This window comes from Pan paniscus, chromosome 10 (assembly GCF_029289425.2).
Source record: "Pan paniscus chromosome 10, NHGRI_mPanPan1-v2.0_pri, whole genome shotgun sequence".
In the NCBI taxonomy this organism is placed as follows: Eukaryota; Metazoa; Chordata; class Mammalia; order Primates; family Hominidae; genus Pan; species Pan paniscus.
In genome coordinates, this window is record NC_073259.2 from 6,183,969 (window position 1) to 6,210,961 (window position 26,993).

The window sequence follows — 26,993 nt, forward strand, 5'->3', positions numbered from 1 at the left end:
GGGACTACAGGCACCCACCACCACACCTGGCTAATTTTTGTATTTTTAGTAGAGACAGGGTTTCACCGTGTTAGCCAGGATGGTCTCGATCTCCTGACCTTGTGATCCGCCCGCCTCGGCCTCCCAAAGTTCTGGGATTACAGGCGTGAGCCACCATGCCCGGCCATCACTTCACAATTCTAGCCCCTACCGGACAAGGGCCAGTGCTTCCAGGCCTCAATTCAAAGCTGCCATTAGCAAGTCAGGTTGGCCCAGCTAGAGTCAGGAGTTCATTGCTGCACAGTGCATTATAGCTAGGGTAGGTCACGGTGTAAGCAATTAACAGGCCCTTCTGAAATCCAGCATCCTCACACTCAATGGTTCCTATGATTTCTAATAGGCAAGAGCTGGGTCAACTTCCCTGATACTGTGGCCACTATAGTCCCAGCTTTCCTGCTCTTTCAGTACAGCAAGTTGTATTTTGACATTTGAAATAAAGCATTGGGTTTCCTGCATCAGTAACAATGCTTCTTTCATTCTACCAACTCTGGTCACCTTGAGTCTTGAAGATGATTGATACTTACAGGGCGATAAACATGTAATCATTTGGCATAGAGAAAAAGGGTTAAGAAGCTGTGCTATCAGGAATGGTTATAGAGTACCCACTGGCATCATGTGGAGGGGCTCTGGGAACAGCTGAAGTGATGATGTTGATTATGATGCTAAAGATGATGGTAACAGCAATAAAAGAATTGAGAAGGATGGGTCTCCTGAAAAAACATAAGAATACAGATAGAGAAAAGGAGCACAAATAATAGATCTCCATGTAGCGAAAAAAATCTTGAGCTAAGGACTCAAAGACTTGGGTTCTAGACTTGTCTTTGTCCCTTAACTACGCGAGTTAAGATCATTCACGTGGTGATCTTAGACTAATCACTTGGCTAGTTGTGGTCCATATCTGTAAAAATCGAAATGACTTTCTAAGCCAGAAATTTCTGGGATCCTACGGTCTATAATTCTATGCCTGGAGGATAAAGTGGATCTTGGAATAAATGAGATGATTAGAGCCAGATGAGGATTAGCAAGGTCTGGTTTCTTAGGAGATGAATCTTCAAGAGAGATTCAAAAGGCGTGAGGACAGCCTTTGGTGTGCAAACCCAAAAGTATCTGAGAAAATCTCATTCAAGCCAGTCGCGGTGGCTCAGGCCTGTAATCCCAGCACTTTGGGAGGCCGAGGTGGGTGGATCATGAGGTCAGGAGTTCGAGACCAGCCTGACCAACATGGTGAAACTATACTAAAAATACAAAAATTAGCCGGGCATGGTGGTGCGCACCTGTAATCCCAGCTACTCAGGAGGCTGAAGCAGGAAAACTGCTTGAACCCAGGAGGCGGAGGTTGCAGTGAGCCGAGATCGCACCACTGCACTCCAGCCTGGGCAACAGAGTGAGACTCAGTCTCAAAAAAAAAAAAAGAAAGAAAATCTCATTCAATTTAAAAAGTATATTTTGCCAAGGTTAAGAATGCACCCATGACACAGTCTCACCCCAGGTGGTTAGGATACAGCTTGCTTTTATACATTTTAGGGAGATATGAGACCTCAATCAATACATGTATGATTTACATCGGTTTGATCTGGAAGGGTGGGACATCTCAAAACAGGGGGCTTCCAGGTTATAGGTAGATTTTAACATTTTCTGATTGGCAATTGGTTGAAGAGTTATTATCAATAGAAAGAAATGTCTAGGTTACAATAAGGGGTTGTGGAGACCAAGACTTTATCATCCAAGTAGCAGGCTTCAGAGAGAATAGATTACAAATGTTTCTTTTTAGACTAACAAGACTTAAGGTCTGTGTTAATGTTAATGCTGGTCAGCTTTTCCTGAATTCCAAAAGGGAAGAGCATATATGAGGAATGTCAGACCCCTGCTTCCCATCATGGCCTGAACTAGTTTTTCAGGTTAACTTTAGAATGCACTTGGCCAAGAGGAGGGATCCATTCAGATGGTTGGAGGGGGCCCTAGAATTTTATTTTTGATTTACTGGTGGAAGGGAAAAGGCAAGGTCTGGGATAGAAGAGAGGGCCCAAGATAATGGCTTGGGAGTATGCTGATCTAAAGGGGAAAAACTGAAAATGTAAGCAGAGAGTTAATTTGGGCCAAGTTTAAGCACTGCAACTTGGAAGCATAGATTCAAGTTGCCCTGAATGTATGCTCTGATTAGCAGCAGTTACAAGAAAGTTTTTAAAGGAAAAGAAAAGACGAGTTCCTAAGTTGTTTACCAAGAAATTACATTCAAATGACATAAAATATTCATTGGCTATACATTTTTCTTTGTATCAAAAATTCCAGGAACATGAAGACAATGGGTGAAGCAGCTAGTCTGAAAACTACAGGGAAGAAAAGAAAGAACAGGCCGGGCGCAGTGGTTATATCTGTAATCCCAGCACTTTGGGAGGCCGAGGCTGGCGGATCACGAGGTCAGGAGATAGAGACCATCCTGGCTAACACGGTGAAACCCTGTCTCTACTAAAAAATAGAAAAAATTAGCCAAATATGGTGGCGGGCGCCTGTAGTCCCAGCTACTCAGGAGGCTGAGGCAGGAGAATGGTGTGAATCTGGGAGGTGGAGCTTGCAGTGAGCCAGGATTGGGCCACTGCACTCCAACCTGGGCGACAGAGCCAGACTCCATCTCAAAAAAAAAAAAGAAAGAAAGAGAAGAAAGAACAAAATGTCTTCAAATAATTGCCCCTGGGTATGGGTGGGGGCATGCATGTGATTGAAGCCCCATACTCATTTCTCTCTGGGCCAGATAAATTTTGCATACCTCACAAAGCTCTGACTGCTCTTAGCTATTTTTATTTTTCATTTCTCCCTTTCGATCAGAATTTTTCTCTTCTAAGAGTATTGATGATCAGCCGGCACAGTGGCTCATGCCCTGTAATCCCAGCACTTTGGGAGGCGGAGGCGGGTGGGACACCTGAGTCGGGAGATCGAGACGATCCTGGCTAAGATGGCGAAACCCTGTCTCTACTAAAAATAGAAAAAAGTAGCCGGGTGTGGTGGCACACGCCTGTAATCCCAGCTACTCGGGAGGCTGAGGCAGGAGAATCGCTTGAACCCGGGAGGCAGAAGTTGTAGTGAGCAGAGATGGTGCCATTGCTGTCCAGCCTGGGTAACAAGAGCAAAACCCCATCTCAAAAAAAAAAAATAAGTATTGATGATCAGCATTTTAGATGTCTGTCCCACATCACCATGAAGCACATCGAAGGGAAAGAAGAAACAGGTACTATGGCTCAAGAACATAGAGAAGTCTCAAGTCCAAACTGATAGGCAGCACAAAGGTGAGGTAGGAGAACAGGGAATTAGGGTAGCCAAGGGTTGGGGCAGAAGCAAAGGAATAGCAGGTGCAGCCAGTTCTCATAAGCAAGAGAACAGCAGGTGCAGCCAGTTCTAGGCAAGATTGTGCAGCGTGCAGGCCACATCTTCACTTCTGTGGTAACAAGACAGAAGTTTCCACTTCAGCTTCTGATTGACTGCAGGCCAAGCCTCCACTTCAGCCTCTGATTGGTCTGAGGCCAATCCTTCATAGGGTGTAACCAATTGGAGGCCTCTAAAGGGCACCTGGGGTGTTGCCAAGTTCTTTCAGCTTAATAAAAACCCTAATTGAGGAGTCTCTAGCTGCTTGCTCACACCTGCTTTTACTCTGTGAGTTGTACTTTTGCTTCTTCAATAAATCTGTGCCTTTGTTACTCCGTTCTTTTGTTGTTTTGTTTGTGCGTTTTGTTTAATTCTTTGTTTGAAACCCCAAGAACCTGGACAACTCACAGTCAAGACCTTCCGTCCGGTAACAAAGCAACAGACCTCAGTCATGTCATCTGCTTACAAAGGAGCCACGGTATGTTGAATTGCTTCTTTTTTCTTTTTATTATTTATTTATTTATTTATTTATTTATTTATTTATTTATTTATTTATTTATTTGAGACGGAGTTTCACTCTTGTTGCCCAGGCTGGAGTGCAATGGTGCGATCTCAGTTCACCGCAACCTCCACCTCTCGGATTCAATCAATTCTCCTGCCTCAGCCTCCCGAGTAGCTGGGATTACAGACAAGTGCCACCACACCTGGTGAGCTTTTTGTATTTTTAGCAGAGACGGGGTTTCACCGACCTCAGGTGATCTGCCCGCCTCGGCCTCCCAAAATGCTGGGATTACAGGTGTGAGCCACCGTGCCCATCCCTGCTGAATCATTTCTAAGCATCTAGCTATCATGATTAGTTTTTTTTGTTGTTGGCTTTTGTGAAAGGAAAATAAACCTCAGGACCCCAAAGTCACTAGTCCAAAGGGAAGACTCAAGCTGCGAACTGCATCCGGCAAACATGACCCCCGTTCTATTCCTAAATAAGATAGCTACAAAGAGAAAAAAAATCACATACATCCGTCACAATTTGCCCAAAGGGAAATTCCTTGTGGACAAAGGACAGCCGGAACTCAGTCATCCCTCTTCTCACGTGAGACAAAAGCAGGCATATCTAATTACTTCCTTTGTCCTATTGTCTCACTAAGCTAGACTAAGGCATGGGTGACTATTCCTGTAAAATGTGTATTCAGTGAAAGGCTAATCAGAAACTCAAAAGAATGCAACCCGCTGGGTGCGGTGGCTCACACCTGTGATCTCAACACTTTGGGAGGCCAAGGCGGGTGGGATCACCTGAGATTAGGAGTTCGAGACCAGCCTGGCCAACATGGTGAAACCTTGTCTCTACTAGAAATACACAAATTAGCTGGGCGTGGTGGCACACACCTGTAATCCCAGCTACTCAGGAGGCTGAGGCAAAAGAATCGCTTGAGCTCAGCAGGCAGAGGTTGCAGTGAGCGGAGATCTCACCACTGCATTTCAGCCTGGGAGACAGAATGAGACTGTCTCAAAAAAATAAAAATAAAATAAAAGAAAGAATGCAACTGTTTGTCTCTTCTCTACCTATGACCTGGAAGCCTGCTTTGAGTTGTCCTGACTTTCAGACCAAACCAATGTACATCTTACATATATTGATTGATGTCTCACATTTCCCTAAAATGTATAAAACCAGGCTATATCCCAAACTCCTTGGGCACATGTGTCACAGGTGTGTCCTTAACCTTGGCAAAATAAACTTTCTAAATTGATTGAGACTTGTCTCAGGTACTTTTTGATTCACATTTTAGACATTTAGAAACATAAGACATAATCAATTTAAGAATTAAAAATATTACGCAATCGGCCAGGCATGGTGGCTCACGCCTGGAATCCCAGCACTTTGGGAGGCTGAGCGGGCGGATCACGAGGTCAGGAGATCGAGACCATCCTGGCTAACATGGTGAAATCCCGTCTCTACTAAAAATACAAAAAATTAGCCAGGCGTGGTGGCGGGCACCTGTAGTCTCAGCTACTCGGGAGGCTGAGGCAGGAGAATGGTGTGAACCTGGGATGTGGAGCTTGCAGTGAGCCGAGATCACGCCACTGCACTCCAGCCTGGATGACAGAGCAAGACTCAGTCTCAAAAAAAAAAAAAAAAAAAAAAAAACATTACACAAATAAGGTCAATTATTATTCGAAACAGGATCTCACTCTGTTGCACTGGCTGAAGTACAGTGGTGCAATCATAGCTCACTGCAGCCTCACCCTCCCAGGCTCAAGCAATCCTCCCACCTCTGCCTCCTTAGTAGCTGAGACCACAGGCACATGCCACCATGCCTGGCTAATTGTTTTTTTCTTTTTTAGAGATGGGTCTTGCTATGTTGCCCAGGCTGGTCTTGAACTCCTTGCCTCCCAAAGTGCTAAGATTACAGATGTAAATCATAGCAATTGGCCTTAACATAACATTATTTTAAGAGTTTAAATTCCTGAAAGCAATTTTAAAATTATTATACAAGTACCCTCCCTAATGTCTTCCTCAGTTGTCCTGGGTCCCAAGTACCCATATGGCACTCAGAATGGCTATAAAGGTCAGGGACCATCTGGGTCCTGAATTTACATACCAGGTATAGAGCTCAGGACAGAGGACCAAGATGTAAAGATGCCTAAAAAGGCCAACCCTTCCCAGCATGTCCCCAGGAGGCACGGCTGGGCCAGGGAGGACATATTGGGTTTGGCCCTGCCCTGCAGCTAGTGTCCTTGGTGCTATGGACATGCCAATGTCTTCAGGCCTCACCAAGGCCACCTGTCTAGACCCCAGAACCTAAAGGCTCAAAACCAAAGACGTTAGCTCACTGTAAAATGTGTGCAAGGGTTGGGGGAAGCCCAGCAACCAGCCCTCACCACTTTAGGTCACAGACAAATTCAGCAGGTATCAAAAATATCACAGAAGCAACAGGGGTTTTTTTGTTGTTTTTTGGGGTTTCTTTTTGAGACAGAGTCTCACTCTGTTGCCCAGGCTGGAGCCTAGTGGCACGATCTTGGCTTACTGCAATCTCCGCCTCTTGAGTTCAAGTAATTCTAGTGCCTCAGCCTCCTGAGTAGCCGGGATCACAGGTGTGTGCGACCACACCACACCCAGCTAATCAAGTAATCCATCCACCTCTGCCTCCCAAAGTGCTGGGGTTATAGGTGTGAGCCACCACACTCAGCTGAGGCAACAGGTTTATAATCTTAAAACATCTAGCAGAGACGGTATACATCTGTTTGACCAATAGACCACGTAAAAATGTCTGAACTATATTTAGTCTTCAAACTTTCTAATTTAATTTTAACAACAATTTAAAAACTAGTTTTATTTACCAAAGGTTACTAAAAATCGTGTGAACCTGAAAAGCATTTGGGCTTATTTACTTAGTTTATGAGTGCTCACTTATTTATAAGTCAGCTTGGTATCATGTAGACAATATAAAAACACAGCATGTACGCAGATACACATAAAAAATAGACACTGCTGGACATGGTGGCTGACGCCTGTAATCCCAGCACTTTGGGAGGCCGAGACGGGCAGATCATCTGAGGTCGGGAGTTTGAGACCAGCCTGACCAACATAGAGAAACCCCATCTCTATTAAAAATATAAAATTAGCCGAGCATGGTGGCACAGGCCTGTAATCCCAGCTACTTGGGAGGCTGAAGCAGGAGAATCGCTTGAACCTGGGAGGCGGAGATTGCGATGAGCCGAGGTCGCACCACTGCACTCCAGCCTGGGCAACAAGAGCGAAACTCCATCTCAAAAAAAAAAAAAAAAAATAGACACAGACACAAATTAAGATTTTTATAGCTTTGGCTGTGTGCAATGGCTCACGCCTATAATCCCAACACCTTGGGAGGCTAAGGTAGGTGGATCACTTGAGGTAAGGCGTTCGAGGACAGCGTGGCCAACATGGCAAAAACCTGTCTCTTTTAAAGATACAAAAATTAGCCTGGCATGGTGGTGCGCACCTGTAGTCCCAGGTACTCAGGAGGCTGAGGCAGAAGAATCACTTGAGCCTGGGAGGCAGAGGTTGCAGTGAGCCAAAATCATGCCATTGTACTCCAGCCTGGGTGACAGAGCAAGACTGTCTCACAAAAAAAAAAAAAAAAAAAAGATTTTTACAGCTTTGAGTTTAAAATTTGTCATCAGACAGGTAAAACTCACTAGTTTAAAAGGACAGTTGGATTAAATTCTGTCTCTGTAAATGGAACAGATTAAAGTTTTCGCAAGCCCTTATGGAGTTTCAGAGAAAACAGGGAAGCAAATTGCATCTCAAAGGAGAGAGAATGTACGCATTTTCAAGAAGCAGTTTACATGTGTTAAAGGAAGATTAAAAGTAGATGTCAAGGTAATGCAAAATCAGGAATTCACTAGAAAGTTTTACAAGGAAATACATAGATGGGCCTAGAAAAAATTCAGAAAGTGAGGTAGGAGGCAGGACTCAACTCTGGAGGTGGGGCTTGGACACCAGACCAAACTGAAGACTAGCTCAAACAGGTCCAGGGAGGAAGCAGCTTTCCATAAGACACACCCACCAGTGTGCCATGTCAGTTTACCATTGCCATGGCAACACCCAGCCATTACTGCCCCCTTTCATGGCAACAACCGGAGGACCCAGTAGTTACTCCCCTCATCTTAGAAAGTTCTACATAAACCACCCCTTAATTTGCATATAATTAAAAGTGGGTATAAAGATGAGAGCAGAACCACCTCTGAGCTGCTACTCTGCTACTCTGGGCTACTCTGGGGCAGCCCTGCTCCACAGGAGCAGTCCTTCTCCTGCTGCTGTACACAGCCACTTCAATAAAAGTTGCTGAGTTCTTTCCTGGGCAAAGCTGGGAACCCTCCCGGGCTAAGCCCCGATTCTGGGGCTTGCCTGTCCCGAACCAAAACCTTTTCAAAGTAGCCAGCCAAATGCCAGAAAGTTGTATTTTGAAGACTAATCTAGTTGGATAGGTGGATTTTTAAATTTAGTTTTCCATTTCTTAACTGGATTACTGAGCTTAGGGTGGAGCCCATTAACAAATAGGGCCAAGAAAGTATTTGCGGTTCTCAGGGCCTAGTAATTAAACACGTGAAAAGCAGGCACAGCTGGGAAGGTGATCTAGATCTTTAAAAATCAAGAATCCCACTTTTACTTTGAATCGCAGGTCCCCAAAAGAGGAAAGAATGCCATGGGTCCAGGGCCACACAATGTTTCCACAGTGCTCCTTGCAACATCAGCCCATTCTGTGGTCAGCCCATCCCCCACAGGAGGTCTTATCCCTTGTTGGAGAATGTTTTCATAACCTCCAAGCATTCGAACTTCACCTTTCTTATCTAAACACATAACGAAACAAGTAGCCCCCTGCAGTAATAACCATTTGCTGCATTTGCTGTCAGCTACTTCTAAAACTGCAGCTTTTGCCAGTCACTTGCCAACCATTGCACACACAAATGTCAAATTCTCTCTCAATACAAAGTAATCCTTTTGTACTCCAAAAGCCAGAGACCAGGAAACTCAATGCAAAAGAGAGCAGAGCTTTAGACCTGAGAAAAGTATGTCCACAATTCTCAGGACTCCACAAAAGAGAAGACCACAAAATAGAGCATGTGTGTGTGCGTGTGCATGTGTGTGCACATGTATGCATGTGTGCAGGTGCGTGTGCGTGTGTGTGCGTGCATGTGTGCGTGTGCGTGCATGTGTGCGTGTGTGCGTGTGTGCTTGCGTGTGTGTCCGTGTCTGTGTGCGTGTGCGCACGGGTGAGTGTGCGCGTGCGTGTGTGTGCGCATGTGCGTGTGTGCGTGTGTGCGCATATTCATGTGCGTGCATGTGCGCGTGACTGTGCGCATGCGTATGTGTGCGCGTGCCTGTGTGCGTGTGTGTGTGCGTGTGTGGGGGGTGCCTTTTCCTGTGTTCCTCAAGAGGTCTCAGAAGTCTCCGCTAGAAGTCTCTAGATTTCTTCACGTGGTATCAAAGATGGTCAAAGAAAGGAGGAGCGGAAGTGGAAGGAAATGGAAGAACAAGGCCTAGCGGGGATAATTTGGAAAGATTTTAAATTTTCTGAAAGACCAATGAAGTTTTACGTTTTTCTCAGCAAAATCATGCCAACAAGAAAGGAAGCAAACGGAGAGTTTAAACATTTTTTTTTTCAAAAGGAGTTTCAGTTGACTGAAAAAGAATTCCCAGAAACGGGATCCCAGGGAGAAAAAGCAGAAAGGCCCTTTTTGTCAATAAAAATTATGCCCTGAATATCAGCTTTTAATTAAGCTGATTTCTAACCATAGAGCTCTTTAAAAAAATCTTTTCAAATCTTTTATCAGATTTCAGCCAGGACAAGTAGAAAGTAGGTCTCCCATTCTGTTTGGTTCTAAAATAGCTTTTTTTTTTTTTTTTTCTGATCTATCAAAGGACCTCCGTTTTGGCTATTGTAATTTAGGGCCATCTGAAGTCCTGTGGGCCCATTTGTTCAAATGTCTGCAAGACAAAGCTCCGTAAGTGTTATACAGAAAATCAGCCAATGTTTCCAAGGGAGGCTGCGTCGTTAGAGAGTTTTCAGACTTGAATAGGTTTGTTACCCATAATTTAGAGGCCTGAATCACTCACAGCCAAGTTCTGGGCTGTGTTTTGGGTCAAAATGTGCTGCTTGTGAGTGTGACTCCTTAGTGTGTCACTACTGAGTTGTGTCCACGTTTTTATGTGTCTCAGAAACGTTGATCCCCAGAGGGTCACAAAGTCCTCACGAGTGCTAAGTGGCCAGCCTTTATGTGCACTTGTTGGCAGAGTGAGAGAGATTATGGATGTTCTCCTGAGAGAGGAAACCTTTTAAGGCACGAAAGTCCCAGTACCCCCAGCAAGTCGCTAATTGTTTAGGGTGCCCTAACAGGCTGGAGGGAGCGAGTGCCTTTTATCTTTGGAGTGAAGAATCCACTCTCATATATTAGAAAAAGGGAATCTAAGAGAGGTTGGTCATGCATAAAAGTTTGATTTCCAAAATGAAAGGTCATGATGTAACAATGTCTTGGCCAAAAATGAAAGCAAACTGCTAACTCCAGACCTGTGAGTTGCCAGAAAAATATCCTGATCTCCTGACTTAAACAGGAAAGTCAGAGACAGAACCCTCATTCAGAGAGAGTCAAAGAGAAACCGCTCAAAGTCTAGACCTCCACCAAAGAAACGGGAGTCTGGATTCAGGAGAACTCACCCGCAACACCAATGAGACTTCTGAAGATGGAGAACGCAATGGGTTTGTGCTAGTACCAACCACTGCCTTCAGAGAAAAACAATGGGTGGTTGCTGTGGGGGATTCACTCTGAATCCTGCTGACTTACGCCAGCTATATCGACCTAAGGGAAAATACATTCTGAGTGGAGAGTTTACCTGGGCCAAGTTTGAGGACTGCAACCCAGAAGCATAGATTCAAGTTGCCCTGAATCTATCCTCCCAGTAGCAGCAGTTGTGTTTTTTTTTAATCTAGTTATTTATTTATTGACTGGGTTATGAGACTGGCTAAGTTTTGTATTTTTGATAGAGATGGGGCTTTCACCATGTCGCCCAGGCTGGTCTCGAACTCCTAGGCTCAAGTGGTCCACCCCCCTCAGCCTCCCAAAGTGCTGGGAATACAGGTGGGAGTCACTGCACCTGCCTACAAGTGGGTTTTTCTTTTTTCTTTTCTTTTTCTGGAACTTTATTTCTTCTAACAGGTACAAGTGTTAGTAGCCTTTTCCTTCTTTTAAAGGAAAAGAAAAAGGCAGTTCCTAAACTATTTACCAAGAATTTACATAAAAATAACCTAAGATATTGATTGGCTATACATTGTTATTTGTATCACACATCCCAGGAACATGAAGATAATGGGTGAGGCAGCTAGTCAGGAAACTACAGGGAAGAAAATAAAGAACAAAATGCCTTTAAACAATTGCACCCGGGGCATGGAGGTGGGGTTTGGGGGATATAGGTGGTTGTGGGGAGGGTGACTAGAGACCCCTCTGAGCTATTTTTCTTTTTTCAAGTAGGAGTAGAAGTGTGATGCTGGAGAAAGAAACCCGGACCAAAATGTGGTGTGCGTAACTTGTTTCTCTTTTCTGCGTCTCAACTTCCTCCAGCTCTATTTTTCAGAGAAGGAAGTTGCATGGGAAAGGAAATGGCAATCAGGTTTGTCTAGCTGAAGCAGTCTAAGCTGAAGTATAAAAAAAATTAAGGTGGGCTGGAGCGAGAGGAAGGCTGGGGAAAGCTGGTGAGGTATCTTGAAACCTGTGTTAAGGAATTTCCCTGGCTTAGAACAGGGCAATTGGTTTTTACCATTAAAATCCCTTTGGTTTTTACCATTAAAATTCCAAAGTTACAGCCCTCTCTTCCTCTTTGTAAATGTTGGTTAGCCACTACTGGACATTACCAATCCTCAGGGGAAACTAGTTGAGATTAGAAGAAACAATTGTAAAAAGCAAAGTAGAGGTTCCTCTTCAAAGACTTTCCTCCCCATCTAATTAGGAATAAATAGTAACTTCTCTTAGAAGCAAAATTTATTCAAAGACCTGTGTTAATATTCTTAAATATCTCTAGCCATAATAAATAAATCAATGTACTTTATGTTCTTAGCTCCCACAATTTAGCCTAAATATCTGCCCTGGCATGCTTCTACTGGTCCAAGCAAGCATCAGGTCATAGCCTGATCCTCTTCCTTATTTGAAGGTGTTTTTACCTTTCTCAGCATTCCACAAGTTACTTCCTCCTTCCTTTGTTCTCTTCTGCCTTTGCCTCTCTTAAAAAGTTCTAAGTTGCTAGCCAATTGGGACAAATACAGAATGTGAGGTCCTGTTCCAGCCAATGGAAACCGACACAGCAGTAGGGTGGACGCATCAGGTTATAAATGACCCTGTCTCCTTTGTTCAGTGTACTCTCGTGGCAAAACTGCTGGCGAGTGTACCCTTTCTGCAGAAAGTGAAAATGGCCTTGCTGAGAAAATTAAATTTATGTTAAGTGCTATTTCTTTACAGCACCAGGGAACAAGCATTTCTAACACAACTTTACACACTGGTAGTAATAGCAGGTCTGCAAGGTTGACTCCAGCAGAGAAAGTCAGGAAGACAGTTAGTGCATGCAGCCAAAGAACTACAAACATAGGGAGGAGCCGGAATAGTCCATGTCAAAGAAAAGATCCTTCCAGTAGCAGAATTACAATCTCTGAACACAACTCCTTGGCCTCAATTTTGATTTTAATTGACTGCATGGCTCAAGATAAAGGGCTGGTAAATTGAGACCTGAATTCTCCTTCAGCAACAACCAGGGAGAGCTGGAGGAATGGGTGGTAGTATACTGTACTCACCCATTTTTCAAATTAAGTCTTTAAGGCCCTAGTAAGCCAACTGAAAGGAATTCTTAGTTCCTCAGGCTAAAAGAGCACAGAAGTTGCTATGTGGGATGGGCACCTAGTGCCTCATGCCTATAATCCCAGCACTTTGGGAGGCTAAGGAGGGAGGATCACTTGAGGCCAGGAGTTTAAGACCAGCCTGGGCTGGTGAGACTGTCTCTACAAAAAATAAAAAAATTAGCCAGGCATGGTGGCCCATGTCTGTAGTCCCAGATACTTGGGAGGCTGAGAAGGCAGGATTGCTTGAGCCTAGGAGTTCGAGGCTACAGTGAGCTATGATTGTACCACTGCACTTCAGCCTGGGTGACAGAGCAAGACCCTGTCTCAAATAAATAAATAAATAAATAAAATTAGCCAGGTGTGGTGACACATGTCTGTAGTCCTAGCTACGTGGGAGGCTCAGGCGGGAAGACTGCTGGAGCCCAGGAATTTGAGGCTGCAGTGAGCTCTGGTTATGGGACTGCACTCCAGCCTGGGTGACAGAGTGAGGCCCCATTTCGATAATTTAAACAATGATTTTTTTAAAAAATGTTGCTATGTGGGCTGGGAGTGGTGGCTCACACCTGTAATCCTAGCACTTTGGGAGGCCAAGGTGGGTGGATCACCTGAGGTCAGGAGTTCAAGACCAGCCTGACCAACATGGTGAAACTCCGTCTCTACTAAAAATATAAAAATTAGCTGGGCATGGAGGTGGGTGCCTGTAATCCCAGCTGCTCAGGAGGCTGAGGCAGAAGAATCACTTGAATCCAGGAGGCAGAGGTTGCAGTGAGCCGAGATCACACTACTGCGCTCCAGCCTGGGTGACACAGTGAGACTCCGTCTCAAAAAAAAAAAAAAAAAAAAAAAAAAGGTTGCTATGTGAAGGTAGAAGGAAAATAGGCAGAAGGTAATGAGTTCAGAGGACTTGCTTTTAATTGTATATTAAAGTGTAAGAACTCTCAAATATTCTGCATTCTTTTTGAATGACTTTAGTATGCTTTTCCTCCTGTAGCTACATTGAGACCAGAGTACCAGCTTTCCTTGCAGAGAGAGAAAGGGAGTGAGAAGGGGGAGAGAGAGACAATGATGAAAATGAGAAATGATGATGATTGTTTCCTCTGAGATAAAAACCTGAGCTCTCTGCTAAGGAAAGAAAACTCTCTCTCTAGGATTTTTTTCTTCACCCTTCATGTCTTATTCAGGAAGGAATAATGAAAGAGAGGAAGACAAAGAATGCTGACATTTACTGAGGTCCTTTTGTGAACTAGACACTTTCTCCTTCATGGTTTCTTTTCATCTCCACATTTTTATACATAAGGAAACTGGAGGGTCAGAGTATTTAAGTAACAAGTTCTCTCCATTATAAAAGGCAGAAGTGGGATTCATCTATCAAGGCCTGGCTCTTTCCACACCAAAGGAAAATCAATCAGGCATCCTACAGGCCATTAGCCACTAGAGGGGCCGGATGAGTTGGGTGGCTTAGAGCACTGTTCTCTAACTTGAGCACGCAGTAGAATCTCCTGGCCTTTTAAAACACAGAAGACCCCACCTCTGAGTTTCTGGTCCTGTAGGTCCGGAGTGGAACCAGACACTTTACATTTCTAAGAAGGTGTCAGTCCATCCAGAACCACACCTTGAGATTAACTACCTTAGAGCTAATAGTCTCCAGGAATGGAAAACGCACTTCCCAGTTCATGTTCTACTGGCAGTGGAGTCAGGGAACGTGACAGTGTCACTCTCGTATGGGAAGGCCAACAGATCCCCAAATGCCCTTAGAATAGAGTTCCCCATGTTCTGAGAGTTGATAGAACCATGTGTTCTTGACTTCTGATTCCACTGCAAGATTTCACCCACAAAATATTTTCATTCTTGAATGTGCATGGTTACAATCAATCCTCGTTATTCCTGGATTTCATATTGGGAATTTGCTACTCTCTGAAATTTATTTGGAACCCCCAAATCCATCCTTGTAGTACCTTCAGTCGTTCACAGACATGTGCAGAGAAGTGAAAAGTTTGAGTCACTCAAACCAAGGTGATGCACATTCCTGCCACAGTCAAACAAAGCCAGGCCCTGCCTTCTTGTTTTAGCTCTCCACGGTAATGCAGTGTCCTTCCTATTTGCAGTACATGTAATGTTATGTTTTGACATTTTTGTGCTTTTTTTGGTGATTTTGCTCTTTAAAAAATAGTCCCCAAGCATAGTGCTGAAGTGCTGTCTACTGTTCCTAAGTGCAAGAAAGCTGTAATATGCCTTACGGAGAAAATATGTGTGTTAAATGAGCTTCATTCAGGCGTGAGTGACAGTGCTGTTGGCCATAGATCTAATGTTAATGAATCAACAATATATAATAAGTATCTTTAAACACAAACACACATAATTGATTGGTTGATGAAAAATGTGATCAGAGGCCGGGCACAGTGGCTCGCGCCTGTAATCCCAGCACTTTGGGAGGCTGAGGCAGGCAGATCACGAGGTCAGGAGATCGAGACCATCCTGGCTAACACGGTGAAACCCTGTCTCTACTAAAAATACAAAAATTAGCCGGGCGTGGTGGTAGGCTCCTGTAGTCCCAGCTACTCGGGAGGCTGAGGCAGGAGAATGGCATGAACCCAGGAGGCAGAGCTTGCAGTGAGCCAAGATCGCGCCACTGCACTCCAGCCTGGGCGACAGAGCAAGACTCCATCTCAAAAAATAAAAAAAGAAAAAAAAAAGAAGAAAAATGTGATCAGAGGCTCACAGGAACCTCACCCTGTGTTGCCCCTAGGAGCAATGTTTCAGTATTCACAGTAACCTTATGGAAAATGAGAATCGGCTGTATATCGTAGGGAATCTGAAGGCTCAAGGCACATGGAAGAACCACAAAAATCAAGACAAGAAAAAAATGGAAAAAACCTGAAAATTGACTCAAAGACTTGGCAAATGCAAACACATATATATAATATAAAAATTTTATTTTATTTTTTTACAGAATGGGGTCTCACTATGTCACATATCATGTTGTTTCTCTAGTTATTTGATATGCCGGAATACAGGAAATGATTAGGGAAAAGAGTTGTTGCAACATCTCCGCCTTCTCCTGTTATCCTTACAGACGACATTTTGTCTGTAAAAAGTGAATCTCATGCCCCCATCCTCATCAACTCTGTCCTTCAAGAACTGTCAGAAGCCTCTGTGCGAATAATGCCAGGCTTCTCACGTTCAGTGCCTGGGCCTGGAGGGAGGAAGGGCCTGGTCCTTGCAGCTGCTGTTTATCTCACTTCTGTTGTAACCAGAGAACAATGGGTCCTGCTAAGGGAGGGATGAGAATAATACTTCCATTGTTGGCACAGCAACTAAAGATGGGGCTCTGAACTTGGGGATCAGTTCCCGCTCCTCTCCTTGCATTCTGAGTATTCTCAGAAGCACGGCCACTTTTCAAAGATATACTGTTATGCTGGGAAGCCAGGGGAGGAATCTAGTATCCAATACAACCTTGAACCATGCACACACTAAGAATGCAAATAGTCGGGCATGGTGGCACATCCTGTAATCCCAGCGCTTTGAGAGGCCGAGGTGGGAGGATCGCTTGAGGCCAAGAGTTCAAAACCAGCCTGAGTGACATAGTGAGACCCCCTTTCTCTACAAAAAATAAAATAAATTAGCCAGGTGTGGTGGTGCATGCCTGTAGTCCCAGCTACATGGGAGGCTGAGGCAGGAGGATCACTGGAGCCCAGGAGATCAAGGCTGCAAGTGAGGTATAATCATGCCTTTGCCCTCCAGCCTGGGCAATAGAACGAGACCAGGTCTCTAAAATAATAATAATAATAAGAAGAATACAAATAAATGGCCTGGAACTCAGACCATACCTATTTGATAGAGAGAACGCCATCCTCACAGGTTTGGGTGGGGTAAACTCTTCGGAATCCTCCAGCCCACAGCGTAAGCGTAGCAGGACTAACACGTCTGGGAAGAGGTTCAGCTCACACAGATGGGATAGTGGCAGGACTCTCATTTAGTCACAGTAATTAAAGATGATTGTCAGTTAAGTATACGAAGATGCTCTAACCTTTTTGTTTTTAAGTTCTAGCTTGGAAAATGTGTGATTTTTATATATGTCATCACAGTCTTCATTCACTCTGTTACAGAATCAAGACCGATTCCGTGTGCTCTTGACGATTCTGTTACACTCCTGCAGGTACAGTTTCCCTCCTCTGGGACACGTGATGGCTCCCGTGTAAAGGGGATGGGAGGGACTATTTTCTCACCGTGAGGTTTACAGGTTTGCATTCCTGTGTTATGTTCAGAGAATGCACTGTATTTGCATTTGAAATGTGCCTACTTGGACAGTTCCTAGCAATTGGTCAGTAGGAGGCTGGAGCTGGAAAAATGCGTAGGAAGAAGGTGAAATAGAATGTGATGGCTGCAAAGAGGAAGAGGGAGTGGGAATCCCAAGCAATTCTCAATTTTGCTACCACTAAGATTCTTTTTTTGTTTGTTTGTTTGTTTTTTGAGACGAAGTCTCGCTCTTGTCCCTAAGGCTGGAGTGCAATGGCATGATCTCGGCTCACTGGTTCAAGCGATTCTCCTGCCTCAGTCTCCCGAGTAGCTGGGATTGCCACCACACCCGGCTAATTGTTGTATTTTTAGTAGCGATGGGGTTTCACCATGTTGGCCAGGCTGGTCTCGAAATCCTGACCTCAGGTGATTCGCCCGCCTCGGCCTCCTAAAGTGCTGGGATTACAGGCATGAGCCACTTAAAAATGGTTAAGATGGTAAATGTTATGTGTTTTTTAATCTCAATTTTTAAAAACGCTTCATGAGGACAGACTTCAAAATTAAATTTTGGCAAGGGGACATTTTTAAGAGAGCCTTTCTCAAACTTGCTTATGGGTATATAATTCTCCAAAAATGGTAATAAATCTGAGATCTTGCCCAGTTGTAAGCCTTGGAAAGAGAGATGGCAATTTTTCCCCAAAGTATGCAACCAGAGAAAGACACAGCCTTGAAGAACCATGAAAAAGAAGAAAAAGAACAAGCAGGAAGTTCTCAGGGGAAATAGTGCCAAGTGCAGGCGTGCCTGCCATAAGCGACAAGCGTTGATATGTGGTGCCTGAGGGGACAGGCACTTCTTGGGTCCTGCAGGGGTGCTCTGAGTGAGGAAGAATGAGGAACAGCGTGGAGCAAGCCCTTGGGTTCACTCAGGGCTGCGAACTAACTGAAGGTAGTTGCATGCCACGGCCAAAATAAACTGGAAGGAAAAACCATTTGTTGTGACTTTGTTGTGAGTGTAATCACAATAGCAGGTGCTAAACAGGAAGAACCCAGAAAACAATTCTTGAAACCCCATTCAGCGCCTCTGGAGAAAAATGCCTCAAAGTGCTCCAAGACTAGAGTTTGGAAAGTAAACACGGGCCAGGCACGGTGGCTCACACCTGAAATCCCAGCACTTTGGGAGGCCGAGGTGGATGAATCATTTGAGGTCAGGAGTTCAAGACCAGCCTGGCCAACATGGTGAAACCTCGTCTCTACTAAAAATACAAAAAAATTAGCCAGGCATGGTGGTGGGTGCCTGTAATCCCAGCTACTCGGGAGGCTGAGGCAGAAGAATCGCTTGAACCTGGGAGGTGGAGGTTGCAGTGAGCTGAGATCATGCCACTGTACTCCAGCCTGGGAGACAGAGAGAGACTCCCTCTCAAAAACAACAACAAAAACAACAACAAAAACAAGAAAGCAAAGATGACAACGGGCATGGATCAGTGTGTGGACTCTAGTAGCCTGGGACAGGAGCTGAAGAGATGCTGTGATCATGGATCCAAGTCCCTCTTGCATCCTTGGCTGCCAGATGGTGATCTGGCCTCGGCCTTGGCTCACAACAGTGAAAGAGGAGCCAAACAGACAAACCAAGAGGAAAGCTAAACCTTGTAGGGGTTTGATTTCAGAGTAACCCCAGCCAACTGTCAACCTGAAACCACTTTCTCAAGGCATTGTGACTACCAGGTGCCCAAGCTAGAAATGCCCTATGTAATGCACACATCACAATTACCTGTCCCGCTCATAAATCCACCTTGTTTCCTTTTCCAAAGGCCCTTAAACATTGCCTTAATACAATTAAGATGATACAGGCTGCCCTGGATGCTGCTGAAGAGGTCCTTTTGGAGTATTTTAAGTACTGTTTTCCTTCCTTACCTCCTTTTTTCCTTCCCTCCCTCTCTCCCTCCTTCCTTCTTTCCTTTTCTTCCCTCTCTCCCTCCTTCTTTCGTTCCTTCCTTTCTTCTTTCCTCCCTTTCTTTCTTCCCTCTCCTCCTTCTGTCCTTCCTCCCCTCCTTCCTTCCTTATTGTAGCAAAACATACATATCAACATTTACCTTTAAAAAAAGGTTTTTTGTTTTTGTTTTTTATTACAGATAGGGTCTTACTATGTTGCCCAGGCTGAACTCAAACTCCAGGGCTCAACCAATCCTCCTGCCTCAGCCTACTGAGTAGCTGGGATTACAGATGTATACCATAATGCCTGGACATTTTAACCATTTTTATTTTGTTTTGTTTTTTGTTTTTTGAGACAGAGTCTCGTTCTGTTGCCCAGGCTGGAGTGCAGTAGCAGGATCTCAACACACTGCAACCTCCGCCTCCTGGGTTCAAGTGATTCTCCTGCCTCAGTCACCTAAGTAGCTAGGATTCCAGAGGCATGCGCCATCATGCCTGGCTAATTTTTGTATTTTCTGGCAGAGATGGGGTTTTATCATTTTGGCCAGGCTGGTCTCGAACTCCTGGCCTCAAGTGATATGCCCACTTCGGCCTCCCAAAGTGCTGGGATTACAGGCATGAGCCACCACACCTGGCCCGTTTTAACCATTTTTAAGTATACAAGTTAGTGGCACTAAGTACATTCACAGTGTTATGCAGCCATTACCAATATCTCCATCCAAAACTTTATCATGACCCTCAATAGAAACTCTGTACCCATTAAAGAGTAACCCCCAGCCCTGGTAACCTCTCATTTCCTTTCCCTCTCTATGAATTTGCCTATTCTACCTCAGATAAGTGGAACCATGCGATATTTGTCCTTTGTGAAATATATTGCTGGCTTATTTCGCTTAGCATAATGTTTTCAAGGTTTATTCATGTAGCATGTATCAAAGCTTCATTCCTTTTTAAGGCTGAATCATATTCTATTATAAATGTTTATCACATTTTGTTTATCCATTCACCTATTGATGGACATTTGGGTTGTTTTTAACTTTTGACTGCTGCTATACATTGTGGATGAAATGCTGCTATGAACATGGTGTATAGGTATCTGTTTCAGTCCCTGTTTTCGATTCTTTGGGGGTATATACCTAGTAGTAAAACTGCTGGATGAAATAGTAATTCTATGTTTAATCTTTTAAGGAACTGCCAAACAGCTTTCCATAGCAGCTGCACCATTTTACATTCTTACCAGCAATGCACAAGTGTTCTAGTTTCTATACATCTTTACCAGCTTTTGATTTTGTGTTGTGTTTTTTTTAAAAAAAAAAATAGCCATCCTAATGATTATAAAGTGGTATTTCATTGTGTTTTAAATTTGCATTTCTCTATTGACTAGTGATGTTGAGCATCTTTTATGTGTTTATTAGCCAGCTGTATATTTCCTTTATGATAGACATTTTTATGTAGAAATAGCTGTTCATTGCTCATTTTTGAACGAGGTTTTTTGTTTTCTGTGTGTGGGTTTTTTTTTTTTTTTTTTTTTTTTTTTTTTTTTGCTGTTAAGTTGTAGGAGTTCTTTACATATTCTGGATATTATTTCCATTATTCCCTTGTCAGGTATATGGCTTGCAAATATTTTCCCCCATTCTATGGGTTGCCTTTCCACTCTGTTGATAGCATACTTTGATGCATAAAGTTTCCAATTTTGATGAAGTCCAATTTATCTTTTTTTTTTTTTTTTGAGATGGAGTCTCACACTGTCACCCGGCTGGAGTGCAGTGCCACCATCTCGGCTCACTGCAACCTCCACCTCCCAGGTTCAAGCGATTCTTCTGCCTCAGCCTCCCGAGTAGCTGGGATTACAGGCACCCACCACCATGCCTGGCTAATTTTTTTGTATTTTTAGTAGAGACAGGGTTTCACTATGTTGGCCAGGCTGGTCTCGAACTCCTGACCTCGTGATCCACCCTCCTCGGCCTCCCAAAGTGCTGGTATTACAGGCGTGAGCCACCACGCCCGGCCCTGCTTTTTGTTTTCTTTCCTGTGCTTTTGGTGTCATATGCAAGAAATCATTACCAAACCCAATGTCATAAAAATGTTACGCTAATTCTTCCAAGAGCTTCTAAGAGTTGTAGTGCTTACCTTTACAGTTTTAGGTCTTTGATCTATTTTGAGCTAATTTTTGTAAATGCAGTAAGGTAAGAGTTCAACTTCATTCTCTTCTTGTAGGTATCCAGTTTCCCCAGCACCATTTGTTGAAGAGACTGTCCTTTCCTGGGTTAATTTCTTTTATATTTACATGTTTTTAGTTTCTTTGCTATGGAAGGAAAAGTGGTAATTACAAAAATTGTAAGCAGTGCATAAGCAACATATATTTAAATAAATATGAGAATTAAACTGGGCAACTACTACATAGAGCTAGGTTAATATTGCAAATCTAAGTTTCACCTCATTTATGATGCCCTACCTCCCCAGCCTAGAGTGATTCCTTCTTTCATTCATCTCTTAGCATTCATTGTCTATAATGTTTCTTAAATTATTAAAAATTTTTAAACCATCAAAGTTATTAAAATTAACCTTTCACTCCAGCCATTGTTGAGGCAACTGACTTTTCTTCTTCTTTTTTTTTTTTTTTGAGACGGAGTCTCTCTCTGTTGCCCAGGTTGGAGTGCAGTGGCTCAATCTTGGCTCATTGCAACCTCTGCCTCCCAGGTTCAAGCAATTCTCCTGCCTCAGCCTCCTGAGTAGCTGGGACTACAGGCGCCCACCACCATGCCCGGCTAAGTTTTGTATTTTTAGTAGACACAGTTGCACCATGTTGGTCAGGCTGGTCTCGAACTCCTGACCTCAGGTGATCCACCCGCCTCGGCCTCCCAAAGTGCTGGGATTACAGGCATGAGCCACTGCACCTGGCTGGCCACCAACTTTTCTTTCTTTCTTTTTTTTTTTTTTATTTAAGTTCTAGGGTACATGTGCACAATGTGCAGGTTTGTTACATATGTATACATGTGCCATGTTGGTGTGCTGCACCCATTAACTCATCATTTACATTAGGTATGTCTCCTAATGCTATCCCTCCCCCCTCCCCCCACCCCACAACAGGCCCCGGTGTGTGATGTTCCTCTTCCTGTGTCCATGTGTTCTCATCGTTCAATTCCCACCTATGAGTGAGAACATGCGGTGTTTGGTTTTTTGTCCTTGCGATAGTTTGCTGAGAATGATGGTTTCCAGCTTCATCCATGTCCCTACAAAGGACATGAACTCATCCTTTTTTATGGCTGCATAGTATTCCATGGTGTATATGTGCCACATTTTCTTAATCCAGTCTATCGTTGATGGACATTTCTTGAGCATAATTCTTGTGTTCTGTCCCAGAACTTGAAGACTGAGTTGGGGAATGCCTGTGAAACCCACCACTCACCAATGCAAGCAGGTCCATGGGGCAAACCTTGACCAGTGGGGGCAGGAACCAGTCCTTCCTTACCTCAGGTGGATCATTCTGAGCTCATTCTGCATGGCTCCCCAGAAGGCCCCAGAGACATAGAGTGCCAGTTGCCCACAGTGAACAATTTGAGAAGATGCCTTTATGATGATTTTTCCTCCTTTCCTGTTTCATTCTTCCCAGTTCCATGAGATCACTCTCTTCCTCCCCCTCCCCACACCATCTTGGCTCACTGCAGCCTTGACCTCCCAGGCTCATGCAATCCTCCTGCCTCAGCCTCCCAAGTAGCTGGGACTACAGGCTCATGCCACTACGCCTGGCTAGTTGTGTTTTTTTTGAGATGGAGTCTTGCTCTGTCACCCAGGCTGGAGCGCAGTGGTGTGATCTCAGCTCACTGCAAGCTCTGCCTCCCAGGTTCATACCATTCTCCCGCCTCAGGCCCCCCAGCAGCTGGGACTACGGGCGCACGCCACCACACCCGGCTAATTTTTGTATTTTTAGTAGAGACGGGGTTTCACTGTGTTAGCCAGGATGGTCTCGATCTCCTGACCTTGTGATCTGCCCACCTTGGCCTCCCAAAGTGCTGGGATTACAGGCGTGAGCCACCGCACCCGGCCAACCTGGCTAGTTTTTGTATTTTTCGTAGAGATGGGGTTTCACCATGTTGGCCAGGCTCATCTTGAACATCTAGGTTGAAGCAATCTGCCCACCTTGGCCTCCCAAAATGTTAGGATTACAGGTGTGAGCTATCGTGCCCAGCCATCTCTTATATATATATATTTTTAAGTCTAAAATAACAAATGATTTCCTGCAACCAGTGATGTAAGACGAAGAGGAAAGCGGCCGTTGGGAACTGGAAAGGATTTGCTATGTGATTAAGACAGAAATACTTGATTTTTGTGTTGCGCTAGGCAAAGGCAATAGCCTGAAAATAGCCACTCTTACTTGGAAGTCACTGTCAGTAAACTGGAAGCTATAATTTCTACTGTCTGTCAGTACAGTGCCTTCTTCACAAGAGATTGCTCTATGTGGAGAGCGGGGGGATAATCTTTCATATAGAACTGTGTCATACTCTTTCCCCTTGCCTTTAAAAAAATTTTTTTAAGTGTACAGTTCAGTGGTTTTTAGTGTGTTCACAAAGTCATGCAATCACCGCCACTATTTAATTCCTAAACATTTGACCATTCCAAGCAGAAACCCATATTCATGAGGGTGGAGCTTCCCTGCCCTCTCCAGGGCACCATCCGCCCAGCACTTCAATGTGTTCACCAACCCAAAAGTTCTCTGAGCCCTGTCGTTTAGGGGTTTTATGCAGGTTTCATTACATGGGCATGGTTGATTAAATCGTTGGCCGTTGGTGGTTGGGAATTAGATCTCCAGGCCTTCTACCCTCCCTGGAGGTTGGAGGTGGGAGGTGAGGGCGAAACCCTGTAATCAAGGGTTGGCAACTAGCTTCCACGGTGAAGCTATCAACACCACCTCCCACCAGCAAGAGGCATCTCGTTAGTATAAACTCAGGTATGGTTGAAAGAAGCTCATTGTGAACAACAAAAGACACTCCAATCCCCCATCACAAGAGTTTCAGGAGCTCTGTGCCAGGAAGCAGAAACAAAGACCAAATATATTTTCTTTTTTTTTTTGAGACGGAGTCTTGCTCTCACTCTGTTGCCCAGGCTGGAGTGCAATGGCACGATCTCAGCTCACTGCAATCTCTGCCTCCAGGGTCCAAGCAATTCTCCTGCCTCAGCCTACTGAGTAGCTGGGATTACAGGCACGCACCACCACACCCAGCTAATTTTTGTACTTTTAGTAGAGATGGGGTTTCATCATATTGGTCAGGCTGGTCTTGAACTCCCGACCTCATGATCCACCTGCCTTGGCCTCCCAAAGTGCTGGGATTATAGGCGTGAGCCAGCATGCCCGGCTTTTTTTTTTTTTTTAGCAAATGGAAATTTTGATTTATCCCATCTTTTTTTGGTTATTTTATTTTATTTTCATTATGTTAATTTTTATCTTTTATATTAAAAAAATTATATATATATGTTTTTTTTTGGTTTTTGTTTTGTTTTGTTTTTTTGAGATGGAGTCTCACTCTGTGGCCCAGGCTGGAGTGCAGTGGAGCAATCTCAGCTCACCACAACCTCCGCTTCCTGGGTTCAAGAGATTCTCCTGCCTCAGCCTCCTGAGTAGCTGGGATTACGGGTGTGTGCCACCACGCCCAGCTAATTTTTGTATTTTTAGAAGAGATGGGGTTTCACCATGTTGGGCAGGCTGGTCTCGAACTTCTGACCTCAGGTGATCTGCCTCTCTCAGCCTTCCAAAGTGCTGGGATTAACAGGTGTAAGTCACCGCGCCCAGCCTAAAAAATTATGTATATATTAGTTATACATATTTTGGGGGTATCTGTGATATTTTAATACTTTATACAATGTGTAATGATCAACTCAGGGTAATTGGGCTAGCCATCACCTCAAACATACATCTTTTCTTTTCCTTTTTTGTTTTCTTTTGAGACAGGGTATCGCTCTGCCTCCCAGGCTGGAGTGCAGTGGCACAATCACAGCTCACTGCAGCCTCGACCTTCTCGGCTCAAACAATCCTCCTACCTCAGCCTCCTGAGTAGCTGGGATTGCAGGCATTCATCACCACACCCAGGTAATTTTTTTATTATCTGTATAGATGGGGTCTTGCTATGTTGCCCAGGCTAGTCTCAAACTCCTAGCTACAAGTGATCCTCTCACCTCAGCCTCCAAAAGTGCTGGAATTATAGGCATGAGCCACTGCGCCCAACTTCATTAATCTTTTCTTTATGTTGGAACATTACAAATGTCTCCTAGCTATTTTGAAATACACAATAAAGTATTATTAACTAGAATCCCCCTACTGTACTATTGCATTATTTCTTATTATACTACAATATTTTATTCCTTTGAATGAATAATATCCTACTGAGTAATACTCTGTTTTTTTGGGTATACCACATTCTGTTTATCCATGCCTTGGCTGATAGACATCTGGCTTGTTTCTGCCTTTTGGCAATTGTGAACAGTACTGCTGTGAACACTCGTGTACAAGTTTTTGTGTGGACATATGTTTTCATTGATTTTAAGTAAATACCTAAAAATGGAATTGTTGGATCAACTGGTTATTCTATGTTACTTTTTTTTTTTTTTTTGAGACAGAGTCTCACTCTGTCACCCAGGTTGGAGTACAGTGGCACGATATCGGCTCACCGCAACCTCCGCCTCCCAAGTTCAAGCGATTCTCCTGCCTCAGCCTCCCAAGTGGCTGGGACTACAGGCGCCCGCCACCATGCCCAGCTAATTTTTTGTATTTTTAGTAGAGACGGGGTTTCACCATGTTGGCCAGGCTGGTCTCGAACTCTCGAGCTCAGGCAATCCACCCGCCTCGGCCTCCCAAAGTGCCGGGTTTACAGGTGTGAGCCACCATGCCTGGCCTCCATGTTACTTTTTGAGGAACTGCCAAACTGTTCAACTATTTTTAAAAGTGCTTATATATATTTTTAACTTTCTAGATATACTATTTAGGTTCGTAAATCAAAAAGTGTCTGGGAAAGGTCTCAATCAATTTAGAAGTTTATTTTGCCAAGGTTAAGGAAATGCCCGGAGAAAATAACATGGAATCACAGAAACAGTCTATGGTCTATGTCTTTCTCCAAAGATGATTTTGAAGGCTTCAATATTTAAAAGGGAAAAGTGGGATGGAGAGGAAAGAGGAGGGTGTGGTGATCCATATGTTGCAAGGAAAAGGAGCAGGTAGGGGCACGGTCAATTATGTGTTCATCTGATACTCAGTAAATTGGCACCGTACGTAAGATAAGGTGAACATGGAGTAGCTACCTGTGGAGGTCGTTAGCTTTTTCTCTGTAACTCTCTGCTTAGGAACAAAAGGAAAGGCTGCTTCTTGCATGACTCAGCTTTCAGTTTTATTTTTTTTGCTTTCTGCAGAGTGAATTGGGGTGCTGAGTTTTCAGTCTCCCAATTAACTTCATAAACTCCTTGAAGGAAGGAATGGTTTTCTACTTCCTAGCATCTGCCACAGTATCTACATTAAGGCCTACACCTAGTATTTGTGTGTGAATGTGTAATTAAGACAATATGTCCTTTATCCTGGGAGTCAGTACAGAAAGTGTTACTGTCAGCTGGCTGGTGGACACGTACATATATATAGCTTGCTTTGTTTTCCTTACTTAACATGCTGGAGAAATTCAAGCAGCTGTGGGTGTGTGTATGTCACGGGGAATAGACACTATGGTGATGGTGGTTGGCGGGTGGTGGCGTAAGGGAGATGGGGATTAGGAAGAGTGGCTTACCTAATCCTCTGGTACAGTGTTCATCCAGAGTCCCAGAGTGGGAGAAGAATCCGTTTTTTGTTTTTTTTTTGAGACAGAGTCTCTCTCTGTCTCCCAGGCTGGAGTGCAGTGGCGTGATCTCGGCTCACTGCAACCTCCGCCTCCCAGGTTCAAGTGATTCTCCTGCCTCGGCCTCCTGAGTGGCTGGGATTACAGGCGCATGCCACTACATCCAGCAATTTTTTGTATTTTTAGTAGAGACGGGGTTTCACCATGTTGGTCAGGCTGGTCTCAAACTCCTGACTTTGTGATCCACCTGCCTCGGACTCCCAAA

The 26,993-nt window shown here is 44.2% G+C and overlaps 1 long non-coding RNA gene across 1 annotated transcript in view; it reads right to left on the reverse strand.

The window, feature by feature from the left end:
* The window catches only part of LOC134728464 (uncharacterized), a 51,265-nt gene that overhangs the window by 13,700 nt on the left and 10,572 nt on the right, over positions 1 to 26,993 (reverse strand). The window lies entirely within an intron of this gene.